Source organism: Cupressus sempervirens, chromosome 10 (genome assembly GCF_028749045.1).
Source record: "Cupressus sempervirens isolate cs-2001-9-10 chromosome 10, ASM2874904v1, whole genome shotgun sequence".
Classification (NCBI taxonomy): Eukaryota; Viridiplantae; Streptophyta; class Pinopsida; order Cupressales; family Cupressaceae; genus Cupressus; species Cupressus sempervirens.
This window is the reverse complement of record NC_143127.1, coordinates 125,727,539-125,742,054: the sequence shown is the minus strand read 5'-3', so window position 1 is coordinate 125,742,054 and position 14,516 is coordinate 125,727,539. Positions and strand designations below refer to the sequence as shown.

The 14,516-nt window shown below is 33.1% G+C and overlaps 1 pseudogene; it reads right to left on the bottom strand.

The window, feature by feature from the left end:
• LOC149532934 (protein CTR9 homolog) overlaps window positions 1-13,870 on the bottom strand; it is a 38,957-nt pseudogene extending 25,087 nt beyond the window's left edge.
• Window positions 13,871-14,516: the final 646 nt, after the last annotated feature.

The following is a 14,516-nucleotide window of genomic DNA, read 5'->3' as shown; positions in this document are numbered from 1 at the left end:
TGTCTTCATAATTTTGTAAAGTTCTATGATGCTCATCTTGCAAAATCAACCTTGACATTTTTAAAAATTCATTGAAACATAGTGCATATTCCTTGTTTCTTGTATCATATTTCATTATTCCACAAAGTTTTTCTCATGATCAAATCATACAATTACATAGCCTGACAGTTCCTTACATCAAATTAGCATACATATAGAAAAAATGCACGGAGATGGCAGGTTGTGAAAGCAATCATATAGGGCTGCAAAGTGGGCGGCCTGTATTAATCCTTGAAACTTTCCATGTGTATGAGGGCTTGGCACTACTGACAGTTGGCTAAACACACAGAGCACATTCTTTAATTCAAACACTGATTGACGAACCTCATCAACAATACATTTTTGCTTTTGAAGTGTTGAAGTTGAAAACTTTTGCATGGCAACACCAACATCAAAGCGTAACATGTAATTTGAGGGTGCCAAATGTACCGCTCTTAATAATGTTCTTTTACAATCTTTCCACTATTCTGCTTCATAATGTGATCGAGCTAAATATAATAAAATTTGGGTGTCAGTGCCAAAATAGAATTTCCTCAAACAATTTTGATACATTTTCACTGCAAGCCCAAACTGTCGTTGTGCAAAGTAAACATGTGCTTGATTTACCCACACATCAGGCATCTGAACAAAGATGTTTCCTGCTGCAGCTTCTTGAACTTGTGTGAAAATTTCCTTTGCAATATCAAAATGACCCCTTTCGGCTAGCACAATGCCTGCCCCATTTGCAGAATAGACATTTCCAGGTCTCTGAGCCAACACTTTACAATACAGTTCCCTAGCCTTATCAAGATGTATTCCCTTCGCATCTAGATCCTTCTTCTCATTGCATGAAGCTGAAAAATAATTCCAGTTCCCAAGAGAAATGTCAGCATAAGCATCCTTACCATCTGATACATTTTGTGCAGTTTTAATTATTTCTTTTGCTTTAAGCCAGTCATCTGTTTTCAGTTCCAGGTTGCCAAGCATGGTAATCGCATTTACTAAGGTTTTATCCACCTTAAGTGCATCTCCAATCAATTCTAGGCTTAGTTGGATCTCATTTCGAGCCTGGGCTATAGCTGCAAGTTGTAGATATGCATCCACATAATTAGGAAACTTGAACAATATTAGCCTGTACAAAAGATTTTCTTTTTCAGTGTCATGTAGTTGTTCAAACAACCTGGCAAGATTAAATAGTATGGTATATGAAATATTTTACATATTCAACAATGGATGATCTATATTCCAAGAGATCTTTTGTAGTCAAAATAGAAGTTTGAAAATTGTTGAAAACCTAGTATAAGTTTATGTTGAAAATGGTTCTAATCTTTTAAATTGAATTCACCAAATAAAGTTATTTGAGAAGATGTTTTGTAGTCAATATAGAAGTTTGAAACATAGAAAATTTTATTTATTTTTTATTTGTTTCACAGAAAGATTTTGAAGTCAACAAAAGGAAAATCAAGTGATGAAATTTTGTTCCTCTTATGTTCAATGATATAGTTCTATTATCATTTTTTTTTTAATTGAATATATATCTTAAAATTATTTTAAATAAATCTTAGCTTCAAATTTATTAAATATTTGATTTATTTTTCAAAAATAAGAAATTGTAACCCACTTAAAGATTTTTGTGACATATGACTTCTAAATGATCCATGAGAATTTAACTTATATCTTGGAAATATTCCAGATTGATTTGATTTACATTATGTAGTGCACACATTTAGATATGTGTAGTTACTTTTAAACATGTTAATCTAGTGTAACTTATAAAATGTCTAATATAAGTCTAGGTTGAAAAAGGTTATAATTTTTTAATGGAATTTGTCAAATAAAGTTATTTCAGCAGATGTTTTTTAGTCAACATAGAAGTTTGAAACATAGAAAATGTTAGTTATTATTTTATTTGCTTCATAGAAAGATCACGAAGTCAACAAAAGGAAAATTATGTGATAAAATTTTGTTCTTGGGTAGGGCCACAATAATGGTTCCCACTTTCCATAATGAAGAAATCAGATGGAAAGTGGGGAAGCTAAATTTTAGGGGCTTCAAATGAAGCCAAATCTTTGAATGAAGGTCCCAGGGGGCTTCACTCGAAGCCTCCATGCCGATATTGGTGTGGGGGCTTTGAATGAATCTTAGGGCTTCATTCGAATCTGACATGCAAACCTCGTTCATACTCCTAATAACCGATCGAAAAAGCGTTTAAATCCAACATTTTTTCATTTTTGTCCCATGGTTTCATGTATGAGTTGGTGGACTAGGGCACTAAGAGGGAAGTCAGTAACATCATACCTTGCATCAGCATCTCCATCTATGATGCAGGAGCACCTATTCATTGGATTTCTCATGGATAAATTCATATTTTAAATTATATTTAAATAGTATTTAAAAAGCAACTCAATTTAAATAGTGTTGTGACTTTATTCCACGACAACTCAAGTGAAACACTTTTTTCTTCTAGTCGATGGAAGAATTCCATATCCTTTAAACACACAGGAAAAACTTCAGAATTGATACTGGGGCTTTTATTGATGAATTCAACCCAAACGCCATTTCCTAATGCCTCCATGAAAGTTTGCTGAGCCAACTCTAGTTCATCACATTCAAAATGAAGAACCCCAATGTTGTTTAACAATTCAATGGGTACATCTTCTCTCCTCTTCTTCAGAAGAGACTTTGTTGTGTTAAGAGAATCTAAGGCTGCACTGGGGTTTGATGATATCAATAACTCACCCATCTTAATAAAGGAATGAGCATCACGTGGATCTATGTGAGTTGCCTTCCTTAGAATTTCCAAAGCCTTCTCTCACTGCCCTTGTTGAGCATATATATGGCCTACAGCTTTCAAGCTCTCACAGTTCTCAAGGTGAACCTCCAGAACCTTTTCAAAATTTGAGAGAGAACTCTTAAGATCTCCCAATTTTATTTAACCTGTCCCAACCCAAAGTATGGCAACACAAAATCCTGTGGCTTCTGGCTTTCCTTGACTGATGCCACGTAGTAGCGGCCAGCAATTTCATAATCACCTTTGCTATGATAAGATCGTACAAGATTATAATATGAATGAGATTTCATGAGAGGGTGGCCTGTCGAAACAAGAGCTATCTCAGTCAACTGTTCATTTGGATCTCCACATTGCTAATCACTTGGATCAATGCTTTTCTCTTTCTTCACAAAATAGGTTTGATCTGAGAGTTCAGAAAGTCAAGTAAGTGAACCATTTAGATTAGTGTCTCCCCTCCCAAATGATTTCCTCAAAATCAATATAGATTGGTTTTCAAGGAGTAATCCACGCCCAACAAGAATGGGTGGTACTAGTAGTGGAACTTTAAGCCCTGTTTATTTTTTCTTTTCTACTTCCTTAAGTACTCATTCTAAAAATTAGATGGAAGCTTGGGCTATTCTCTATACTCTTGAGAAAGCTTGTGTATTGGTCTGGAAAATGATTTTTGCAAAATGGACTATGATTCTTGTCACCCTTCTGAATAGTGGAAATTTTCTAGATTGCTCTTGGAGGCTAGCCCTGGTGGCTATGCTGATGTACAATTTAATATGTTTGAGAATGAATATGAACCTTTTTGTTAATATGATTCTAGATGTTAGGTAGTTAGCTATAGATGCACCCTTATGTGTGATCTTTTTTCTTAAATCAATATAAAAAGGTGTGGCCCCTCAGGCCACAATTTACGTGGAAATGAAAAAATGTAAAATAAACATAGATATGAGATAAGAAAAATAATAAACAATGGAATAATAAAAAAAGCAATAGCCAATGCTAAAGTCTACCCTTCTCATACTTTGTCACTTGCATAAGCTCAAAAGAAGAGATGCTATAAGCCCTAGAAAAGACATGGCTGTTGAACCTAGGAATTCTCATAAAACTTTTCAATGTGGAAATCGTTTATCATCATGCATCTAAAAAATAAGTCTCGCCATAGATTTTTCTTAAAATAACAGTCAATGAATTTAAGGCTATAAGAACAAACATGCCTACCAAATATGACACTTTGGGTTTCAGCGTTGAAACTAAAAAGCATCAACCTACATTGGACAAAACAATTTAAACAAATTGAAATGGAGTACCCAAATCGAGAATTGCTAAATGTCCTAATCAACTAGTTTTTATGCTCTGCAGTAACGACCTAGTATTTATACCAATTATGCTAATTTTTGTGGAATATATATCATAAATATTGCCTCAAATCCTTAGCCTACCCTATGGGCCCAGAACCTGTCCAGTTTGCAAGTACTAACTAGAATTCAAAACTGATATCTTGATGTATTTGATATATCATTGTCAATTGTCTGATTTCTCTTTATTATTGTTTCTTGAAGGATTGATGGGTGGATGCTTAACCAATTGATGTCTTAATTATAAATATTTAAATGATTGGATGCTAGAATGGTTGATACTCAAATAGTCGATATTTTCCTGTATAAGTGACTGATTGTTTGCTTGCTGGTCTGATTGTTTGGTTATTTTGATATTTGATTCCCAATTGATGATAGGTGGACAATTGAATGGTTTACTTTGATGGATTCAAGATTGATGATTTAACAAATGTTGATAGTGATGATTGAATGAATGCTGATTTGATATATTGGTGTGTAATGATTTCATAAATTGATTCTTGAATGGATCTCTAATTTTGTATCTAGTTGAATGAAATGACATTTGATGGTGAATTTCTATTGATCTTCCCTTGATATTTTATTTATAAAAGAATTGCCACCCTTCAAAAGGAATTGAGTTGCCACCCTTCATTGCTACCTCACGGAATAATAATTTATTTCCAAATGATTGTTTGCTTCCTTCATGTTCTCTTCTCATAGAATGGTCTCTCCTTTATATCTTAATCCTTCAATACTCATAACTCTTTATTGCATTTATTTTGATCATTCACTAAACTTAATTAAATTATAATTATATTACATGTTATTTTAATTTTTTATATTTTTACTTTTTATTTTTATTATTGAATGTCATGTCAAAAAGGGGACATTATAGTGAGATGCATTACAATATAGCAAAATAACAAGAACATTATTGAAACAAACTGATACAACATTGAGATTATAAAATTAGACTACTGCAACAACACAAATTAACCTAACAAAAAGTATAGAATACCATTCCCACAATGATTGAACATTTACCCACTGAACTACACCTCTTCTAAATAATGTAAGATGTTGATAACACGTTGATACTACCATCACACATGTCAAATTAGACTGATACACACTAAAAGCCACCCCAATCAATTGTAGCTAACATTTGGATGCACACTTATAATTGATGTCAATCAGAATACTGAAGGTCTGGAATAGGGCATAGTGGCTACTGATATAGCAGGTAAAAACTCGTAGAGAGCTCACCAAATTTTCCAAAGTCTACATAACTAAGACTTAGCATCAAAGGTTCTCCCTAGGCACCTCGAAACCACCAAATATTGGCCCCAAAATAGGAGCCCTTCATCTTCAAGCTCTCACATACTTGCTCCACTTGGTACAACACCCCATAAAGGTCATCTATTCACTTTCAACTTGGATAGCCTACAATATGGTCTTTGTATACAATTCATTTTTTGTCGTTTCATTATATGGTTTGAACAAATGTGGAAAAAAATCAAATTTTTATTATGAATTTTCTGTTCACCAATCTATGTTAAACTAATTAGCAAGGTCACTTTCCTAATACTTTATGAACTGGATGCTATTCGCAAGGTCAGTTTCCTAATACTCACTATAGTACTTGCTATTCAATTGAGATAGACATGGCTCATTAGTTAGTTTGTATTCTCTTTGGATTTTGTTAAAGAAGACAACTGAATGCTATATGATGAACTAAAATTTCTGTGGTGTCAACAGGCTTGTACATCTCTTGAGCCAAATTACCAGCCCCAATGACATTTTTTGTTGTTTAAAAGCGGCACCATACTAGACTATTTGTAAACAACCATGCAGATAGGCATTCTATAGATAGACTTGGGAACATCTTGCCAAGTCTTCAGTACATAATAAAGCAACTAAATTTCATTAATTATTTTTTTGATAGTTGATTTGTTTAAATATTTCCCATCAAAAATTACTTAGTACATCTCATCTTTTTTCTGTACAGAAGCTTGCAGTTCTGAAGAATCTGATAGCAAAGAATTTGAAGAAATATTGTAGCAAAGGTATATTTGGTGTTCTTTTTAAAGTGAAAATGTGATTGGAAATTTTGTATATTGTCATATTTCACTTGCAGAAAGGTCAAATTGTAAATAGAGGTGAAGTTGTATGGATTTAAGTTTCTTCTTCATTATTTATAATGCTCTCGATTCCTCCTTTGTAGCTGTAAAAATACTTGTTTATTTTCACCTTTCTAGATACCCTTTACCAGGTTCTTCAAGATTCCAAAATATCTTGGGCTAACCCTACTCTAGCATGTCCTAACTCCTACTTGGTTTAGAGACCTAACTCCTTTTTATAGGTGTCTTCCTCTTACTACTCCATCTGCAGGTTGCAAACAAATCATCCTTCTTCCACCAATGAGTCATTCCATTCAAGAAAGACCATGTTTGATGATATCAACGCACAAAAAAATAGGGAGATAATTGCTAGGCTGTGGTCTAACTTAAAAAGAAAAGGTGATGGAAAATGTTATTGTCCTTGTAAAATGTGTAAGGGCTTAAAGACTCGAAGATATCTAATCACAATAGCTAAGCAACATTGTAGGCAACATGGTCACATTGAAGGGGGAAACGAGTATCGCCCATTGGTATGTATTTTAATAGTTTATAAATTACATAAGACATGATTTGATGATGACATCATGGTCATGGTTAATATAAGGTCATCATTTTCATATAGGTCAACATCCTTGAGTTTCATGTTATGGACCATGACAATTCGGAGAATGCAGATTTCCAAACGAGGGAACATGCAGGTGTGAATATTGAAGTAGAAGGTAATGATACCATGGAAGAAGATCAGGATGATGAAGATCACGATGATCAAGATGATAATGATGATGATGATGATGGTGATGATGATGCAGAGTTTGATGTACCTTTACTTGAGAAGGCACACCAGTCCCTATATGAAGGCTCCAAAACAACTCTTCTTGCCCTTGTATTGCTATTGGTGAACTTGAAGGTTATGAATGGTTTATCCAATGTAGCAACGACACGTATGTTAAGGTATGCCATCTTCTTTCATTATTTTACTCGTAGTTCCCTTACAATTAACATTGGGTTCGTGTAATAATTAATATTCTTTAAATTAAGAAATTATATTTTTTGGTCGTAGGTTGATAGGTGAGTGTTTATTACCACCATCAAACATTCTACCTCACTCGTATCGAGAATTATCTGCCATCATGAAAGATATTGGAATGGAGTATCAAACAATAGATGCATGTCCGAACGATCATATTATATATCATAAACAACATGAATTTGCAACACAATGCCCTACTTGTCATATTAGTAGATATCAATCAGATCGATTAACAAAAAAGGTGCCTCGCAAGGTTCTTCGGCATATTCCCATTATTCCACTTCTGCAATGATTATTCAAGTGCAATAGCTTGGCACAATTTATGGATTACCATGCACGCAATAGAAGTCAAGATGACATTATGCGAATGCCTGCAGATGGTTCGGCATTTAAGGAAATAGAGGAAAAATGGCCACACTTTAAAGAAGAACCTCGCAATCTCAAGCTTTCATTGTCAGCAGATGATGTATAAAGTATAAAGTATACAGGAAGGCCGATAAAGTATAATGTTATGGAAGAAGAAGATATTAAAGATGATGAAGAAGCAGATGATGACGATCAAGATGATGGTGATGATGATGATGGTGATGGTGATGATGATGATGATGGTGATGATGATGATGATGGCGATGGTGATAATGGCGATGATGATGGCGATGATGATGGTGATGATGGCGATGATGATGATGAAGAAGAAGAAGAAGAAGATAATCAATGACTACAAATGTCATCACCCCTTCTATTGACGATCATGCATTCCATATATAAGGTAAATTTGTTCATGTTTATGATGTTGCATATTGTTCATGTTGTCTTCTAAGTTATTTGTAGCATACACATATCATGTAATTTTTAGCGAACTTAAGATAAATGATTAACATATGCAAGAAATTTGATTACATATTTATTGTGTTCATTTCTAATGATTACAACATATGTTATTTATAGTTACCAATGTTTATGTTGTGTCTGATTATGACCCTTGTTGCAAATAGTCAATTGAATATAGGTACATCGTCACCCCTTCTGTTGACGATCTTGCATTCCATATATAAGGGAAATTTGTTCATGTTTACAATGTTGCCTATTGTTCATGTTGTCTTGTAAGTTATTTGTAGCAAATGTGTATCATGTAATTTTTAGCTAACTTAAGGTAAATGATTAACATATTCAAGAAATTTGATTACATATTTATTGTGTTCATTTCTAATGATTACAACATATGTTATTTATAATTACCAATGTTTATATTGTGTCTGATTGTCACCCTTTTTGCAAACAGTAAATTGACTACATGAGATTTGACCCGTTTAACGTGGATTGTGCACAGTGACATGGATTAGCAGGTATAAGTCAATAAATAGACATAATTTTCTTATATTCTTCTTGTTTATCATTGAGCATGTATGTTATAAATAGACATATTATATAATCATATAATGTATATATAGACAAAGAAGGTCCGTATACAAATATAATTATAGAAATATAATTGTATAATCACTTTCAACTTACTACATTTTATATATGTCACTTTCACTTTCCATTTGATGGATTGCAAGACCCACCAAATAGGTACTTGTCAGATCTATCTACATCAAATGAGGGAAATGAGGAAATGGTAGATGAAAGCTCTACATGTAGTACGGCTAAAAGAGGGAGATCAACTAGAGGTTAAAAGAATAGAAAAAAATTGATAAAAACATGCAATTTTTCCTTGCTAAGGGGGGTCATGTTCTTATGATGATGAGACCAAAGGCGACATCAAGGTGCCCTTTCGGTACTCACACATTGAGAAAGAATGGATACCCAATGAGCTACCTCCAATTAACACAGATTTTTTTGTTAATGAGAGGATATATCGCATTGCTCCATCCTCATTACATGGTTTGGGCCTATTTTCCATGGATGGAATAAAGATATGTTACAACAAAGTTGTCGAATTGTTCAAGTATGTCAGTCCATGTTACAATTATAATGATTGGATGCGAATTGTTCGATATAAAAAAGGTATGCGTAGGTATGGGGTATCAGCTAATTATATACAATGGAAAGAAAATGATAAAAGTAAAAGATTTGCTATGTACATTGATGGGAGACCAAAAGAAATAGGTAATATTGCAGGTTTTATAAATAGTACGCGACCTTCTTCAACTAGTAAGCAACCCAATTGCATATTTGAGGCGCATGAGGGGAATGAAGTTTTTGTTTGTGCAATAAAATCAATAAGTGCAAGGGAAGAACTGCTAATTGATTACCATTTAAATTGCATAGATACAAACAAAATTACTATCATGAGGGCTGTAAGTACTATTTACCATTTTCTTAATAAGTTTTTTTTTGCTGTCTATTGCTTTTAGTTAGCTAAATTTTTTATGTTTAATCTTTGTGACAGGACGATATGGATCCGACAGATGATAGAGGTCACCAGGATGCTACTCCCACCCCTTCTTCAGTGAGGGTAAACCTTTTTGAAATTGTACAAATTAGATAGTTGAAAAATGTTATATTATTATGTTATTTTATTTATGGTTTTTGAGTTTTTATGATAGTTTTACTGATATTCCTCTCACAATTTGATGTTCAAGATAAGGGTAAAGCAACAACAGTAAGCACCGAGTCACTAGCTATGCATTCTGATGAGGATATTGTTGATACTCCCAATTTCATAAAAATGTTGAAGAAAAAAATTAGAAAAATTAATATAGAAGCAATGAAAATTTTGGATGAGGCAAATATGGAACCCGGGGAGATGATGAAGAAGCTATCAGATTTGAAAGCGCAAGCTCAGCGTTATGAAGTAAGCTCCAATGAATATTTAGTTATAACAAAAGTTCAATAAAGATTTATATTTTATAATCTTTTATGTTGTGAAGTAAAATATGTAATATGTGCAAAAATACTTTATTGATGCAATTTTTTTAAAGAGTTGTGAGAAAATTTAACTACTAAATTCTTGTTATACAGGAATTTTTGGCAATTGATCCACAACCTGGTCAAGGACAACACGGTGAGGCCGGTAGTAGCAGAGCTCTGGCTGCCACTGGTAAAATAATCTTTTAGTTGACAAGTTAGAAGGAATTTTTTATTTTGAACATTCAAAACTTCTTAACTCTTACTTTTATTATTTCAGAATGTCTTTGCTAACAATGTATTGTTCAAGTCATCTAGTGCAGGAGACTCCTACGAGGTTGACAGATGCTCGTACGAGATTGCCAACTGCAATGTCGGCAACAAGGGGACATCTTGCTGGTAAATCCTTGTTTTTCTATATTTGATTTTTTGTTAATTATGAGTTGATAATATGTACTTTAATCTTGGGATGCATCATATAGTGTATTATTTTTTTTGTGATAATTCACCGTCATTTCCTGGAGCTACCCGTGTTTCTAGCACGGGATCTATGGAGACATTTTTGTTGATTGAAGATAATGAATTAATGCCTTTGAAATGTCCTAAGATTCTAGGTACTTTAAATAATTATTTCTTATATTGTAATAAGGATTTTCTTGCAAGATGTAAACATGATAGGAAGTGGTGAATGCAAGGGCTTTTGATGTGGAGTGATGCCTCATGACCTTCTTTAGTGTGTCGTATTGTGCAAGTTGTTTAATTATTCTAGAATTCATTTTTATTAGGGGTTTGGTAGGATCATCTGAATTATCAATGACCTTTTGTCTATACTAGTAATTCCCTAGTTTAATAATTTGGTACATTGCAATTTCATGCTTTCAGTAGAAGATACTAACCAATTTTTCTACAGAGGACCAAAAGTGGGAGTCTTCTTTCATATGATTCATTTTAATGGTTTTTACTATTAATTATCCCATGAATTTTTTTTTAGGAAATGATACATTTTATAGGAGGCTTTATGACCTCACACTGTAAAGATTCAAGTCCACCATACGTACTAGGTTGCTGTACATCATAACTGAACTAATTTTATCCCACTATTTTTTTTCATATCATTAATTGGTGCAACATTTTGCCTTTCATTCGGGTCTTTTCTTATACTAGTTATATCTAACAATTTTGTGTTTTTTCTTAAAAGGTGGAACTACCAATCTCAAAAATGAAAAGATGAGCTCATCAAAGATATAGAGCATGAGTTTGGTAGTAATATTTTTTATCGTAAGAAATTGTTACAAAAAGCTGCCAGACATTTTAAGGTTGTGAGGGACACATATAGAAAGAGCCTCATCCTAAACCTCAAGTACGAGCGTCCTCCCTTTGTTTCAATGAGGGACTGGAATTAGTTCATTTTGGATGCAAAGGAGAAAGGGCAGCGTCCAAAAGAAAGTACACTAGCAAATCCAAAAAAGTATGCAATAGTATTAACTACTAGTACATTAATGAGAAAATTTAGGGTTCAACTTTAGTATCAACAATTTCAACTAGCTTAATTTAATCTATCTATTGATGAAAGGTATGCAATTCATATGCTGACACAATTGCTTATAAATCTCAATCTCAATCTGGGCATAAATCCTACATAAGATATATTGACAAAATGAAGCCCTTTATTCATATTTAGTGACAAATTTTAGAGCCTATGTCTCCTATGGGTTCTTTTCTCAAATTTTATCTTCGCTGAACTCAAACTCGAATTCAACTAAGAAAATCCTACTCAAAGTTGTGACAACCGAATCTTGTGATATGATGTACCATGTTAGATTTTGAGTCATAAAAATAGGCAACGCCTTGACCACTATACTTTTTGACTTTCTCTTTCTTTTACAATAATTGCTTGCTATCTTGAGTTTCCTATCCCCTGTTTTCTTTTGGGTCATGTGTGCATCAAATCTGCACTTAATCTGCATGTAAATCTTGATGAAATCCATCATTGAAGATATCAAATCCCATATTTTGTATTATTCTATTAACTATGATAATAGTATATAATGTTGTCGTTAGTGATTGTTATTTTATACTGTCATCAATTCCATTTTGTGCTTTGTTGCATATCAAAAAGGAAGTGCATATACACTATACATTAGATTTAAGTGTGAAGCATCACAAAATCTAATCTCTATCTTCACATAACAATGTAGTATGAGAATCCTAAAGAATTTAAAGCTGAGCGTTTCCACCACATCTAAAATCCATTCTTCTTTTTTAGTATTTTTCGTTGTTGCTGAAGCTTTGATCACATGGATTATGTGTCTATACCCAACCAATAGATTATCCTTTTTAGGGAATCCCTGCTTTTTCTCCTGTGGAAACTCTAAAGATGGAAACTCATTAAGAGATTTTTCTTGATATCACCCTACTTCCAATCTTTCTCTTCCATTCCTTAGCTCCTTGCAAGCTCACAAAAGGTGTATCAGCTTTGGTAACATGTTAATTATTTGTGTGTAGACTAATTCAAACACATATATTAGTGAAGTAAAGAGACAAAGTACCAAGCCTAACACATCTACCTTCGGGGAGCACTCTTAAAATAAAACATAATGTACAAAAAAATTCACAGTGTGTACAAATGACTTTTCATGTGATTTGAACCTTCACCTGCACCTCTTGTTCCTTCACATTCTCATCCTTTTGAATTCAATATTTCTCGCTATGTTGTTTTGTCAAAATCCCTAAAATAGGAGTTATTTCTCCAACATACTACCACGCATAATCCTCAATTTCTCTATTTAAATTTTGTTATTGTAAATATGAAAGGTATGTAATTCATATGCTGACACAATTGCTTATAAATCTCAATCTCAATCTGGACATAAATCCTACATAAGATATATTGAAAAATGAAGATATATTGACAAATGAAGCTTCTAATATGTTCTCTCTATAACCAAAGGCACTCACCCTTATAAAAGCTTCACCTGTAGGTCCAAACCCACTTCCTGGAGTTGTAACTATATGTGCTTTCTCAAGGATCTTAGTAAAAATATCCCATGAATTTTGACTAGGAAATCAAACCCATACACATGGCGCATTTTTTCCTCCAAAGACATCAAAACCAAGTGAATTAAATGTTTCCACAATGATTCTAGTATTCTCTTTATAAAATTCAACAACTCCATGCATGGCCTGCAACAAAATTGAGCATCCCACATTAATAATCATCATATGAAAGATTTTAGCACTAATGCAAGTTAAAGTGAATGATCATTATTTTAGTCTCAAATAAACTTCCCTACAGCTTTGCAGATCTCTGTGACCAAAACCATGCTTTCTTATAATAAGAAATCTCAATCCAACAGAGGAAAGGTCAAAAAAAATTTGACAATAGCTACCTTATCAATGACTCTTTTTTGACATATTGTTTTTTCTTTTCATATCAGCAAGAACAAGTATGATTCATACGAATTAGGTAAGTTAATTAATCATTGATAAAGAATAGATAAGGTAAATTATCAATGAGTGCTTTATTTTCCTTTTGCTACCTTATCAATGTCTCTTATCAAAAAACATAACTTGAAAATGATAAAATATGACACAAAAAAAACTTGGATATTACATATCTGTCAAAACAACCATTTTGAAGAGCACTTCTTACCTTCAACCCTTCTGGAGAAAGGCAAGCTAATCCACCAACTTGTGCAATATTAGATGCACCATTGAAACAAGTACACATGATATGATTGAAATCATTTACAATAGGGAATCCATCATAGAATCAAAGCTCATCAAGAACAACTGTCCATCGAAGACGGACACCTGTAAAGCCAACATATTTGGAGAATGATGCAGTCTCAATTGCAATCTACATCACAATATACAACATTAGTAACCAAATGAGAATACCTTCAAAAGTATAGAAAATAAATGCATTAAAACTTAAAACAACTTCAATAAATGGCAATGCAAAGCAGAACATGTCTAGACTCTAATATGATAAATAGCATGAACTCCATGGATAAATAGCATGATTACACATGTCAATTAAAGGTATGATGCTATACTTTCTTCCCCTTTTTCATATTTTTGGTGGAACATGTTACTTTATGCTAAAACCTTCATACCAATATATAATAATCCACTATTTAGTAATGATCTTTATATCTATATGATCTAACATATTTCAAACTTTTCATAGGTTGCAGGACACATCAAAGGCAACAAAGGCGAGGCTGGAAAAGGTTGGGCAACACAGATTTGGCTCTGGGGGATATTCAAAAATCAAAGCATGTGTTGTAAGTAGCAATAAATGAATTGCAAAGAAAAATTATTTATAAAATGCAAATAATTTTGTTAATTAATAAAAAAATGCAGGGCACTGA